General features: G+C 36.3%; 1 protein-coding gene across 1 annotated transcript in view; it reads left to right on the forward strand.

The window, feature by feature from the left end:
* Gat (sodium- and chloride-dependent GABA transporter) overlaps positions 1-14,447 on the forward strand; it is a 159,959-nt gene that overhangs the window by 38,051 nt on the left and 107,461 nt on the right. The window lies entirely within an intron of this gene.

Here is a 14,447-nt window from a genome sequence, read left to right on the forward strand (position 1 = left end):
GGTTATTATCTATTCATAATCCTAGAGACCTTTCATTTGTCTGCACGCATCAATTTGCTGTTCATTTATTCTTATATTTAGTCGATTACGTTGTAATATTTTGTTCTTTTTTAGTCCATATATTCAGCTTTATCCAGATTTATATATGAGTAATCTATTAGTAGGTCATCTGAAGCTTATTTTCATTTCAGGAACCAACGCATTGAAATCTTTATGAAAACACATGATATTGATATCGTCGCACGCATAATCAGTCAAGCTGTTTTTTTTTGTTGTTTCTTTGTTTGTTTCCTTTTTAGAAAATCTGTGCCATTTTTATATAATAAAAACAGCATAGTTCAAGGGAAGACTCTCATTGAACACTCTTATATAGGTATGTGATCGGAATATTGCATTGCCATTCTGAACCAGCTTTCATCCACAGAACTCGCTATTTCAAACGATATTATGCAGACCATAAGACTTATTTTCTCCTGCACTCTTAAATTCTTCCTTTAATTAAAATCTCCACTTCCTCAAGTTTGTGTGATCGGAATAATTATCTTTACCAAGTGATCATTTTTACCTGACATCTTCAAAGCTTTTCTGGACTCTTTAAAACGCTTAAACCATTTTGCAGTTCTGCTGTAATAAAATAGAATAGAATAGTTTTTCACTTCGCAATATTCCAATGATTTTTGCAAGTGTAATATAAAATTCTCAATTCGTATGACATTCAACGTCTGTCAAGGCCGTCGGGCTACACAAGTTTTTAAACAAAAGATGCAATAAAAGTATACACCAAATGGAGAATGATTTTATATGTATATAGCCGAATGCGCATCTAACTAGGAAAGACACAAGTGATTATCTTTGCAGTCACAAGCGTTGAGAAAGCAGAATATTGACTAGGATTTAGCAGGTACTTTACTGATATTATTATTTTTTTTTTAAATTTTGAATAATGCATAGTAGAGTGTACTGCAGTGTATTGTAGCGTGCATATTATAGTACTGTACTGCTATTCAAAGGTGAATTCACTTTCTCGACAATTAAAACATTAATGTCAGCCAAGTAGCCGTTTCTAAATTGCAGCCAAGCTCTGCTTCCTCAGAGAGGAAGCAGAGCTTGGCTGCAATTTAGAAATGATCACTTATTTTTTTTAAAAAAAATAAGTAAAACAGTGAACAAATAACTTGTCGAAATTTGTTTCTGCGTTGCAATATGTAGAGATATCTGCTAAGGATAAGGAGAAAACTACTCTTTTCATAAACTTATTATTTTGAAAGGGTTCTACTTTATTACTAATGAGAATTAACAGGCATAATTTTTGACAAGCTGGGCTGTGTGTTGAATTGAAAACACCGGCGACTCTTTGACTAAAAGCAGCCATTCATTCATTCATTCATCGCAGAACTCGACTACAGAGTACTCTACTGTAATGCTATGATACATTACCTGCCAAAGTTTTTAATAAGTGGCTGTGTATCCCTGTGGGAATAGCATTTGCTATTCCCACATAGATAAAAACAGCTAGATCCCCAGAAAAGAAAGATAATAAGTTCGACGACTAGAGGAACTTTTTCTAAAGCTTTTTTTTCAGCCGTTTCTGCGTTTAGTCGATTTTTGACACAGGAAAGGAAGATTTATTTTTATCATATAAATCTTCTCTTTACCTTGCAACTGAAGAAAATCTACTACAGAATTCATTATTTCAAATAACAATTATAGTGTCAGATAACACCACGATATGGCAGCATTTGAGGACCGCACACTCTTCCGGATAAGCCTATGAAAATCAATGATAACATTACATAAAAACCTTTAGTGGTATATTAAGTCACCTTCTTATGATGCGCTTATTCTCTTGAGATTTTTTTCTTGCGACGTTACTTTACGTTTTAATATAATATAATTTGATCGTAACAAACTTCATTATGTAATTATCCATTAACTAAAATGGAAAAAAAACGGTTCTTTATACTCTTATATACTGTAAATGGATTGTAGTTTTATATCTTACTGATGTAATAAACTGGTGATAAGTACCACCCCTTCCCACCAAAAACATACTCATACTTAATGATTTGTTGAAGAGTAGTTCCCAGCAAGTTTTTCATATGCTTGAATTCGCGTCTTAGCATTCAAACTGGAAGAGTTTTATTTGTTTATTTTATTTTAATGACAATTTCAATCACTAACGGTTCTAAACCTATTATGTATCAATAACGCGAGTCAGTTAATAGTTAGGTAATCTACAGGAAAACACAGAACTTTTTCGTCTCTTCGGGCCTTCAATTAAGCAGGGTGGTATCACATGAGCGATGAAATTCATCTACCACATAAAAGCTGCATTCATGTGTTATACGAGGAATCTCTATCTTTGAATCGTCCAAATAAAAGTATACACAGATCGAAATAAAACTTAAAAACGTGTCTTAAATTACTTAAATTTAGGGGATATTAAATCCCACATAGTTTTATGAAATAAAACTATGTGGGATTTAATGTATATAAGACTTCCAAGATATTTAAAAGAGGATACCTGTTGTATTAGGTCATTATTTATTTACAGGTTTATTTTCATTGGATTTGCTTTACTTGTAATTAATAGTTTTGTTTTCTTATAATTAATTTTTAGGCTGTACTGTGTGAAGATTTCTTCCATCTTTGTTAGGGTGGCTTTCAGTTTGTTTTCGTTATCAGCTATAACTCCTAATCATCCGCAAACCGTAGCCAGTTAATATCAATTCCATTTATCTTAATTCCTGTTTCTATTAGTTCTTTAAGTTTATTTATTGCATCTTCAATGTACAGATTAAACAATATGGGTGAAAGAGAGCACTCCTGTCTTACACCTCTACGTATTTTTGCTATTGCGGTTTTTGTTGTATTGCTGGCTGCTTCTATTAGGACTTCTTGATGCTTATAAAGATTAAATATGAGTCTTCTATCTCTCCAATCTACCTTTATTGTTTTTAGGAGGTGAAACATTTGATTCCAGTCAATACTATCGAAGGCTTTCCTCAAGTCAAGAAAGACTATCAGAGTATTTTGATTCTTTTCCAATATTCTTTCAATAACTGTTCTTAGAGCTAGGATTGCTTCTCTTGTCCCCTGCTGTTTCCTGAATCCAAAATGGTCATTGCCAACATATTCTTCAACCTTCTTTGTTAGTCTTTTTTGTATAATTTTGAGTAGTATTTTCGAAGCATGCGACATTAAGCTTACTGTTCGATAATTTTCAGACTTGTTTGCATTATTTACTTTAGGAATGGGTATGATAGAGCATTGTGTAAAATCTTGGGGATGATCCCCGTTTCATAAATATCCTTTATGATCTTGAAAAGGTATGACTTACTTATGTTTCCTGAGTATTTTATTAATTCTGAAGGGATGTTTTCAGTGCCTGGTGCCTTGTTGGTTGTCAATTCATTCAGTGCCCATTCAATTCATCTTTTAATATAGTTGGACCAATTTCTTCCACATGAAGTCTTATTTCATCTTCTATAGCCTTGGAATCTAGTTCTTTTTCACTATATAGATCTTCTAAATACTCCTTCCATCTTTCCGAAATTTCTTCCTTATCTATAAGTATGTTTTCCTGTTTATTTTTGAAAATTATACTTCTTGTCTTGTTTTGCTGGCTTATTCCTTTTATAAAGTTATAAGCTTTATCGCTTCTTCCAGTCTTTGTTAGATCTTCTATTTCTTTACATTTCTCTGCATACCATTGTTATTTTGCTTCTTTACACTTTCTATTTATCATATTTTTATATATTTGTATTTGCTTTCTTCCTTTAGGGAGGTTTTGTATTTTCTTCTTTCATTTATTAGATCTAGAATGTCCCTGGGTGATCTATGGCTTTTTTATTTGCTTGTTCCTTAATCCTATGCAGTCGCTGGCAGCCTTGATGATTGTATCTTTTAAATGAATCCATTTTTCCTCTATGTGTTTCTTTTTCTTCTCTCCCGTTTGAATGCTTTCATCAGTTTTCTGTTTATAGTTTCTATGGTTTCCTCTTTTTTCAGGTTACTTATGTTCCATTTGGGCCTTTTCCTTGGTTGTGACAGCTTTTTAAATTTCAAATTACATTTCAATAAAACCAAGTTGTGGTCACTGTCAACATCAACTCCCAGGTAACTTTTGCATGATTTTACTTGATTTTTAAATCTATTTCTTGTCATAATATAATCTATTTGGTACGTTCCTATATCCCCTAGCATTTTCCAAGTATAACTTCTTCTTTTTGGTACCTCATAGCAGGTATGAGTAATGATCAGATTGAATTGGTGGCAGAACTCCAAAAGTCTATCTCCTCTTTCATTTCGGCATCCAAGTCCATATTTTCGCACCTCTCTACCATCTTTGCCTTCACCAATGACTGCATTCCAATCCCCCATGACAATAAGATTATCTTCCTTCTTAGCCAGTTTGATCAGATTCCCAATATCTATATATGCTCTCTCACCTTCATCATCACTGTGGTCGCTAGTAGGCATGCAAGCTTGTATTATTATAATATTTGTTGGTTTTTGCTTCTAGTTTTATCATTATCAATCCGCTATTATATTTTACTGAGTTGATTACGCTTCTTCCCCATTCCTTATTGAGAACAACCGCGACTTCATTTTTTTCCGTCTTATCACCTCAATAAATGATTCTCTAATCACCATTCCAAAAGTCTCCAGTACCATTTCATCTCATTTCACTAATTCCCAATATGGCTATTTTTAATCTATTCATTTCTCTCTTCAAATTTCCCAATTTGTAGGAGGGTTCTCGCATTCCACGTCCCAATGAATTTACAAGGATTTCGCTGGTTTACGACCTAGGAAGCCTTGTTTCTTCCCCTGCCGTGCACAAGTATTGAGCCATTGTGCGCTTTACTATATTTTAGTCCATTCATACTGCTATCTTACTAGGGAAAAATAGAACAAGGTGGTCGCCTTGTTCTATCCCCTTGCCTTCCTTGTCCAGCAATAGCCTTCTAAAGAGGCTCAGTCTGCTAGATGTTTCTCATTCTTCATGATTATCCACCTACCTCAGTATCCTTTACACTGTTGTCACTTATGGTGATCTTCCACTGATCAGGATGAAAGTTGTTGCCCCACCTTCCAGCGGGCTGTAACTTATTGAATGGCGGTTATATCTCGCAATGTCGCATCCCCGTCAGTGGAAATGTGTGGCTTTTTATAGAGATAACCATGCCGCTGTCTATCTCACCACTTCCTGTTGGTAGATGCCGTCCCATTGTCCACGACTGCTTATTTACAGGTTTCTCTGTTATATATAGCGAATTCAAATGATTTTCAAACCATATCTGTTTGATTTTACTGTGAATTTTACCTTTTCGTATATAAAGATGCACTGAATCTTCTGATGTTCATTGAAATTTGTAGGCGAATGCAGAGGAAACTACGCTAACCGCCAAGTGATGTAAAACTAACAGGGTGCATATTTCTCGATCCCAAATCTGCATACTTTCCCAAACTCGATCATAAACCAAGCAATACTGAAAAATATTCTGAGTATTAAAATATTTTCAATACTGAAAAATATTTTAAGTTTCATATGTTTTGATCATGGTTATACAGTTTTCACCAACGAAATAGCAAGAAATAAATAGAGACGTTAACTTCTATAAAATACATCGGTGCTTTAATAGCGTCTAGTAACTTTGATAACTTTTACACAGCTGATTTTGTTCGGGTATTTAATTTGAAATGGGTCCATTTGAAAAATCACTTTACTAACCAACCTTACGTCGAAAGTAGACGGAAGAGAAGAGCACATCAGAGAGAGAGAGAGAGATGAAGGAACAGCTGTAAATAGGAAAACCATATCGAACCCAGATGTGCAAAGATGCTGCTAAAGTCATTTAGACATAAGGAACAGCGGCATAAGAATGAGCTTAAGTTGCAGTAATCGTAAATTTATTTTGAAAATACCGTGTTATGAGTGGTCTTACCCAGTTCGGATAAGATGTTGATTACAGAGAAATTTGTGATAATTCTAATGAACGGTACGTCTGTAATAACTATCAAATTAGATTTCTTAATAATACATTCTAATCCGACAGATAAGATATACAATGAGCTTATTTATTATTGTTATTGTTATTTTGTACTATTAAAACTTTTCTGAATCACTTTCTAACTATTGGTCCAGTTTCCTTCTTACCGATTTGAGCAAACAGCAATTTCTTACCGGTGTAATGTGTAAATAAGCATTAGAATAATAGAAGGTGAGTGCAGTGGAAGGAAGTCCGGCAACAGTAAATCTATAAACTTTCTTGGATTGCACATACATGTAAGATGCATTTTCTCTGGCAGTTTGCGTTGTGGCTAGAACTCTTTATGCGACTGTATTGGTCAGCTTTTTTCTCTCCTTGTCTTTATAAATATGAAAAATAAGATTAGGCTAAGAAGGAAAACTTTGGTGACTAATGTTACTGTCACGAGATCTTTCGCTCAACTTTGCGAGGCTACGCAATGCAACCATGTGCGAACTTTGGCGCGGGCTTCGAGTGACGCCTCTAAAACAGCTCTTGAAAGCTGGCCTTTGAAACTCAAGAATTCGCACAGGCTATTAAGGAATTGATGGCTGTTGATTTCTTGTGCTGCAAGGGCGAACATGTCCAGGAGTGATGTCAGCGCAAAGAGAAAGAGAGAGAGAGAGAGAGAGAGAGAGAGAGAGAGAGGTGATGGATGGAGGGGACGCTCCAGTGAATCTTCTCCAACGTCTCAAAGAAGAAATGTGTAATCCGATGAGTTATAAGAGGAGAAGGAGTTGTATTTTTCAACTGATATAAGGTGGCCACACTTATTTCCACTATATTTTTTGTCATTGCAAATAAAGTTTAAAAAAAAAAGAAAGAAAGAAAAAGAAAAGCCCGATAAAAATCTTGAAAACAAATATCTCTAAAAGAATTTCCTGTGAAATGCACGATGAAAGTCTGAAAAGTACTAAAAGTCGGATATCCAATAGCATATGTGATGAAAAGCCTCACAAAAATTCTGCGAAATGTATAATGAATAGTCTCGGACACGATGCGTGATTAAAGATTCTATTATTAGGTTTCCCTTCACACTGAAATGTTAAACACCAGAGACTAGGTCAATGTCACGAGAACCTCCGCTATTAAATGCAACGTTTTATCTTTCGGTATTTCTCTGTTTACTTTCCTTCGTTATAATCCTCGCCTGTGCTCAAGACCCGAGTCTATAAACAAAGCGCGATGTGCGTAATACCAAATGGTGTCTGACGTGCAGCCAATTCGAAGTTGCAAATTATGTACTCTTTTCATGGCTAAGCCTGGGCAGTAATTAAAACGGGATGAGTCAAAGTGGGGTTATCTGCGGGAAAACAGCTGTAATTAGTCCTCTTCCCCCTTGACAATGTCTTTCTCAGAACTTTCTTACTGCTGTAAATTAATTACTTATTTCATTAAAGAATTCTCTTGAAGAGGTGTCGGAGACCTTTACTTCTCCAAATTATCCTCGTTACACTGGGAGACCCAAATTAAGGGAGCGATTGAAGTCTTTAATTAGTTTCATCACAAAGCTCAATTGCCACATAACAGAGGAGAAAGAGCGAGAACAACTGCAGTTTCTACCACGTGCACCGCGAATAACCGGTCCTTAATGCATTTTTCCACTTCGTCGTCAATATGGTTTCGGATTGACGGTAAACTGACTACAGGAAGATCGGATTATCTCACATTCTGCCACCGATTAACATCGCAGTATGTAACAAAGAATTTGAAATGATTGAATAATTGTTATTTTGTGTGAATCATTCAGGAAGTCTACAAGCGAGACATAAAGGAGAGTAATATTAGTGTGTGAGCAACAGTTCTTAACTGAAAGAAAAAAAAAGGGGGAAGGTTAAAGATATGCTTCTTGCATTGACAGCGCGCAAAATGGTTATTCAACATCCTACAAGAACTAATGAAGTTATTGAAAGGAAAAGAAATATATTTCATTCGTGCCATTAATTACACAACCAATACCCAGCATGTGAAATTCAGCCCATTGTCCTCATCTTGAAATGAGGACAACGGATCAAATCACAGTGGGTAACCAGTGACAGAGTTTTAGGGATCATAAAATGGCGTTACCCAACACAGTCTTTGTCTCATTCTCCAAATTTTCTGAATGAATTTACACTCCTTCCGAAATCGAAGCCATGGGGTACAAAGGATAAACTTGATTCCAATTAAGAAAGAAAGTGATGCAAGCTTTGAAGGCAATTGCAAAATATTTTCACAAAAAGTTTTGAATCATTATTGCAGGTCCAAAGTCTTGTGTAATAACCGTATAAGCGAGGTTAGAATTACGGCTTAATTATATGGGTTCCCTGGTAACTGTTTTGAAACGGAGAGAAAGTTAGAATGTCAAACTCGTACTTTTTTTTTTTGAAGGGGGAGAGTGATTCATTGCCGTGTATGGGATAAGCCAATTCCTTTTGAAAGGAAAAATTTCTTGCTGTGTGTGTGTGGGGGGGGGGGGGCAAGTAACAATATTCGAGCCTATTTTTCCCACTCAGATGGTATGTATCCTTCTTCCCGTTTTGCTGTAAACGTTCATCCTCTCTCTCTACAGAAATTAGAATGTGCTTTGAATGCCTTGAGGTATGAATTCTACTAGAGCTTAAAAGGAAACATAGCGAAAATAAAACGAGGCATTATCAACATTAACAATTTCGATTTAATAACCGCTTACTTTTTTCACTTGCTGACTTCCCATTCACAAAATATCAGTAACATTCTCAAATTTCATAGAAAGAGCAAACAACAGTAAGCAAAAACAGAGAAAAGTATTATGCAATCCGTGCGCCATACGGTTTATCTTTTTCAACGCAACGCCTGCTGCGTAGTTAATCGGGTATGAAAGGCCACACGTAGAGATGAGCTGCGTCCTTATGAGACACACCATTCAACTGTTGATGAAATTTTAGGCGGACTAAGCCCGTTTCTCTGCTACAAGTACCATAACATGCGCGCTGCTTTCCTTAGAAAGTTTTTCTTGTTCTGTTGGTCTGCATGGCAATTTGTTCTTCCTTTCGACAAATTCAGACTTTAAAATTTCGATAAGATTTTTTGGTCCTTTATACATGAATATATGGGAGAATTAATACCATTTATAAGAGTTAAGAATTTTGTTTCATCCGATTATAGCATCATGTATTTAGAAGTTAACTCTGTTAATAGTGCACTTAGTAGTAACCTATTTTTTTAAAAAAAGAGTAATTAATAGTACAAAAGAGTAAAAACGTTTGGCAGTTTGCTTAATAAGTCAGTTCTTAAATAGGCCCTTTTTATAGAATATGTTGTTGAATCATCTGATAATTCATTTGTGTTTTTTAGCAAGGTATTTGTGGAAATGTCTTTTTTTTTCTATTATATGGCCACGCAATTCAATAACGGTTTTATTTCATGTAGTAATCTATTTAGTTGAGCTTCGTTGAGAGAGTCTGTCTACCGCATAATCATTATTCCGTTTTTTTTTATTATTAGATTTTGATTTAAATTCAGATGCAACACAATGAATTCTATTAACATCTGAAGAGCATTTAGTAAGATTTGAAATTAGAGTATGATTAAAATTCAAGTATCCCTGTTTTAAGGCCTTGTGGAGCACCATCCAGTGATCCAATGCTGAGAAACTTTGCAGGAATACATCGTGCGTCATGAGGGAAGCAATAGAGAGAGAGAGAGAGTTGTTTCAAATTCACCACAAGGGGGGGGGGCGGTGTATCATGTGCCGAATACAGAATGACTAATTTTTCTGTTGTGTAAGGAGAAAGGCAACACAAGCATAATAACACATCTTTATTCACTTCCATTATGCATTCACGGGCTGCACTATTCAGTGTGCTGCTCTTCCCGGTATGCTACAAACTGCATCCTTTCACTGTGTTCAACGGCAGAATGCAGCTGGTCAGGACTGATGCTGAGTTATGCTGTCTTTTAGCGCTGGGAAGTTATCAGGATGATCCCGATAAACAACAACCCTGCCTTTAAGAAATTTCCAAAGCTAGAAGTTACGGGGGGGGGGGGAGGGGTCAGGTCAGGTGAACGAGGTGGCCATGCAGTGGAATGCATGGATGATCACTTAGGGTTCCGTTAAATGTTCTCCAATTAAATTTTCCTGTATGGATCGACGAATGTGTGAAGCAGCTCATTCCTGCATGAAAATGATTGAATCCATGCTCAGGCGCTGCTGTAGCTGTGGCACGACAAAATCCTGGTCACTCGGCAATAACTGAGCAGGTTACAAGACCCGACTGGCGAATGTCCTCAAAGAAGAATGACAAACGAGGCTGTAAACCTGCACTAGACAGTAACTTTGGATAGCCCGAACACGGCAATAGTGGGTATTCACAGCTCCGTTCAGGTAAAAGTGAACCTCATCTCCTCACAAAACCATTCACGAATGTAGCGTCCAACTCCACTCGAGCAAGAAATGTTAATACGAATATCAGTCGACTTTCAAAGTCCTGCGGGCGCAACTCCTGTGTTAGGGTTATCTTGAATGGGTAGAAATGCAGAATCTTCCGTATAATTTTCCAGAGAGTTGTGTAAGCATAAGCATGTGTGATACAGCAGGTCCGCGCGGTTAGCCTAGTGGCTATGCGCTTCGCAACCATATGCCTGGGGACGGAGTGTCCTAGGTTCGATTCCCGTCGACGATGAGAGGAGCTTAGGGATCTTCCTCAGCCATAGCCAAGTTAGTCGGTCTTGGGCGTGGACAGCAGGATGAAAACTCCCCAGATTTTCATCTGGGGAGTTTTCATCCCTCAAGCAGCAAACCGGTCACGTGAACACACACACGGATTACAGTGAGGAATACTTAAGCCCCAGCGATAGGCCTGATTTGTCAGCTATGCCGGTCCCGAGCCCGGATAAAATTCGGGGAGTTTGAGATGGTGCCGTACTTCCTTAAATAAAGGGCCTCACGGCCGTTGTATCATCATACGCTAACTGACTTGATACAGCACGTGCACTGAAAGAACCAATGCTGTTATTCATGGCCTGCTTCACAACGGCAGTAGCAACTTCATTCACTTGTTGTGAACTGATTGGTTTGCGACTTCTTCCAGGTCTAACTTCCAACGATCCCGTTTCTTCAAAATGATTAATCATTTCTCACAGCAAAAGCATTGCAATTGTTTAGGTAGTACAGTTTAATGAGCAAAGCACGTTGGGGCAAGGCTAGTGCAATCACTGTGGACGGTATTAACAACCAGAATGAAGGGAAAAATCCCTTGTCTCTCTTTTAAATCCTCCTGTCTAGTTGCGTGATATGCAAATTCTATGCATTTGATGTTTACAAGGTCTCTGGTGGGGAATGTTTGAACTTTTTTCTCAGATATAGCATGATACCCAATGCATTCCTGCGAAGTTTCGCAGAATTTGGATTACTGGATGTCATTCCACAAGGCCTTAAAAAGGAATATTTTAATTTTGATTACCTTGTATTTAGGTAACAATATTGAATCTAGATCATCTTTGAGGCATATTACTTTACTGGTATATTATGCACCTGTATGTCGTTCTAATATAGTCCATAGTCCTAATTGGATTAAGACCTGAGGAGAGAGAATGTTGCCATTAAGCTACTCCCAACGAGATGTGTTGCGAAGGACAGGTACATTATCTCGAAAATATACATCATCTTCAGAGTGGAAACGTAACATTGCAAAGTATAATATACTGAACGTAATCTGAAGTTTTTCTTCAATATATATCAACTGAAAACATCATTTTTCAATGTTTTCCTATTCATAGTAAATTCATACGGATTTATCTTGGTCTAACTGAAGATGGCTGTTGGCTGAATATCAGCTACCTACCGACTTCCAAAAATAGGGTTAAAAAAGTCTTTCGTTTTTTTGGGGGGGGAGGGGGAGGGGGAAAATATACGTGCATTATAGTATATATTAAAAATTGATTTGCTTTATTTAGATGAAGCACATGATTTATAAATGGTTTAATTCACTGGCTTCCTGCATTTTAATTTCAAAAGGAACAAACAAGGTATCTATTAAACAAAAATAATAGTTATAATAATAATTCGTGCAGAGAAACATATTTGAATGAATATTACGAGAACGGTATACCAGAAAAGACGATGGATGATTAGTGATGCAGAGACTATCATCTGGAAACAACCGATGTATTGATGTGTTACATCTGATCCTGTATTGCAATTCCAAGGGTTACGTAATTGCATGTAAGCGAGGTCCAAATTTATGGAATGAAATTGTTTTTTGTTTTTATAATGTATATATATTATAGCTTAACACTGGCAGGCATGAATGTATTCAGTGCAAATTTAGTGCGCTATTCTTGTCATCTGAGAGTCCTTGGCTTAAGGGTAATATTTATCATACTCATACACAGGTGCACCAGGAGTATTTTAAAATAGAAAGAAAAGAATACCGGAAATGGAGCTGATACGTGGAGAGAAAGGTCACAGATGGGATGATCTCGAGAATCATGGAAAGCAGTTTTTACTTTTACTAATCAAGATAAGAAGTAACATGGTATAGCTCTGAAATGTTTCCTGCTACAGGTACCGTGCGTGCCCCCTTTCCCGCCACAGTTTTTTCTCGAAATTCTTCGCTAAACTAGTTATTTCAGGAGAGAGAGAAATAATTAAAGTATATTTTACGTATAATAGTTGGAAATAAGTTTATCACCTTTGATGTCACTCCTATTTATCAATATTTTTTTAAAGTCCCGATGTTCAGTTATGGAATGAAGTTCATACTACTTTTATATCCCTAAAGTACAAATGTTATTTTATTTTTTTAATATACTGGAATACGATTTGAGTCAGTTATTATCTTAGTTGGGCTAATGGACAGCATAAAAGTTATTCAAAGCTTTCATTAAAAAAGAATAAAAATATAAAAACTGATTTATTGGACGTCTCATCTGCTGATATTTTCAATAATCAATTTCGAATACTTTTTTATTTACTTATAGTTACAGGTTTCCGTCTAGGACGCGAAGAGAACCTTTATCGGAGCTTTTCATCGGAAGGTGAGTTAGCCGGTATAATACATAGGTGGAGAGTTCTAACTTCTCGGTCTTTCATTCGCAAAACGGTCAAACCGTCCATAATACATGAAGTATACAGACATAGGACACCACGGGAATAGGAATTAACTCCCCTATTCTATCGAATCTGGCTCTTAAGTACATGTAAGCGTAAAATAGGAAAGAAAGTTCACAGATTATGGGAAAAAAAACAGAAATTAACCATAACAATAATATTAAAATTAATATGATTCGTGAGCTGATGTTTTTGCGAACCTAGGTTTCATTTATAGTCGAACTTTGTTGTAACGAGCACGGCTATAATGAGCAAAAAGGTACAGTGATTTTAATTTACCCATATTCCCATACAATTGCTCACTTTTATCACGAACGTACTATACAGATATAGCGTACAAATTTTGGTAGCTATGCAAATATTCTTAATAGTTCTTGGAATAGACAAAAATGAAAGGAGTGATTTAGCTTTTATGACCACCTGCATCGGATTATGGGGAGGTTTATAACCTAATCTTGTCCTTGAGGACCAGCCCGTCATACCTACCTGTGTCTAGTCTCCAACCCTCTTCCCTCACTTTACCGAAACACTGCCACGTTTGTAAAATCAGTTAAAAACAACCCTTCCGTAAGAAGCATGTCTACTAAAAGAAAGTGCTGAAGTGAGTAAAAAGTTTTCTTTGTCCTCTCCGACAGTATCCACATTGTGAAAAAATAAAGATGTCTACATATCTGCACTGGAAAACAGCATTAAAAAAAAAAAAAAAAAACATGATAAGCAATTTGGACAGACGATTTTATGTAAACATCGATTTGCTGGATCGATTTAAAAACCGACATGACGATGTCGGCTTTTAAAAAGTCTCTTTTCAGGAATTATAGTTGTTTTAATTACGGCACTGTTTGATATTAAGTGTGTGGTTTTAAAATTATGGACAAATAAATTGCGTTTTAATATTAAGCGTACTGTATTTTATACAAGCATATTCATACAAATAAAATCTAGGTATTATTATTATTATTATTATTATTATTATTATTATTACGTTACACCTCCAGGGAGTCCAAGGACTCATCGTGGGAGGACACACTACTCTACTTTGCTAATACATCTCATCCTCTCCACTACTAAGGCTCTAAATAGAAGGTACGCCAACTGGCCGTCATATTGTCCCCAGAGTCGCATGCGTTTGAACTCTTGATTCTTTCTTTTTTCTTTAAAAGTCTATTTCTTAGCGTAGAGGTAGTTTTATAGCGTACGTTATAAAATAACGGTTTGAAAAAAACCGTGGAATGAATGCTTATGAACGTTATAAAATGAACTTTTAAAGAAAAAAGAAAGGGCTCAAACGCATGCGACTCTGGGGACAATATGGCGGCCAGTTGGCGTACCTTCTATTT

The sequence above is a fragment of the Typopeltis vanoorti genome, chromosome 1 (assembly GCF_054136105.1).
Source record: "Typopeltis vanoorti isolate ZY-2024b chromosome 1, IOZ_Tvanoo_1.0, whole genome shotgun sequence".
In the NCBI taxonomy this organism is placed as follows: domain Eukaryota; kingdom Metazoa; phylum Arthropoda; class Arachnida; order Uropygi; family Thelyphonidae; genus Typopeltis; species Typopeltis vanoorti.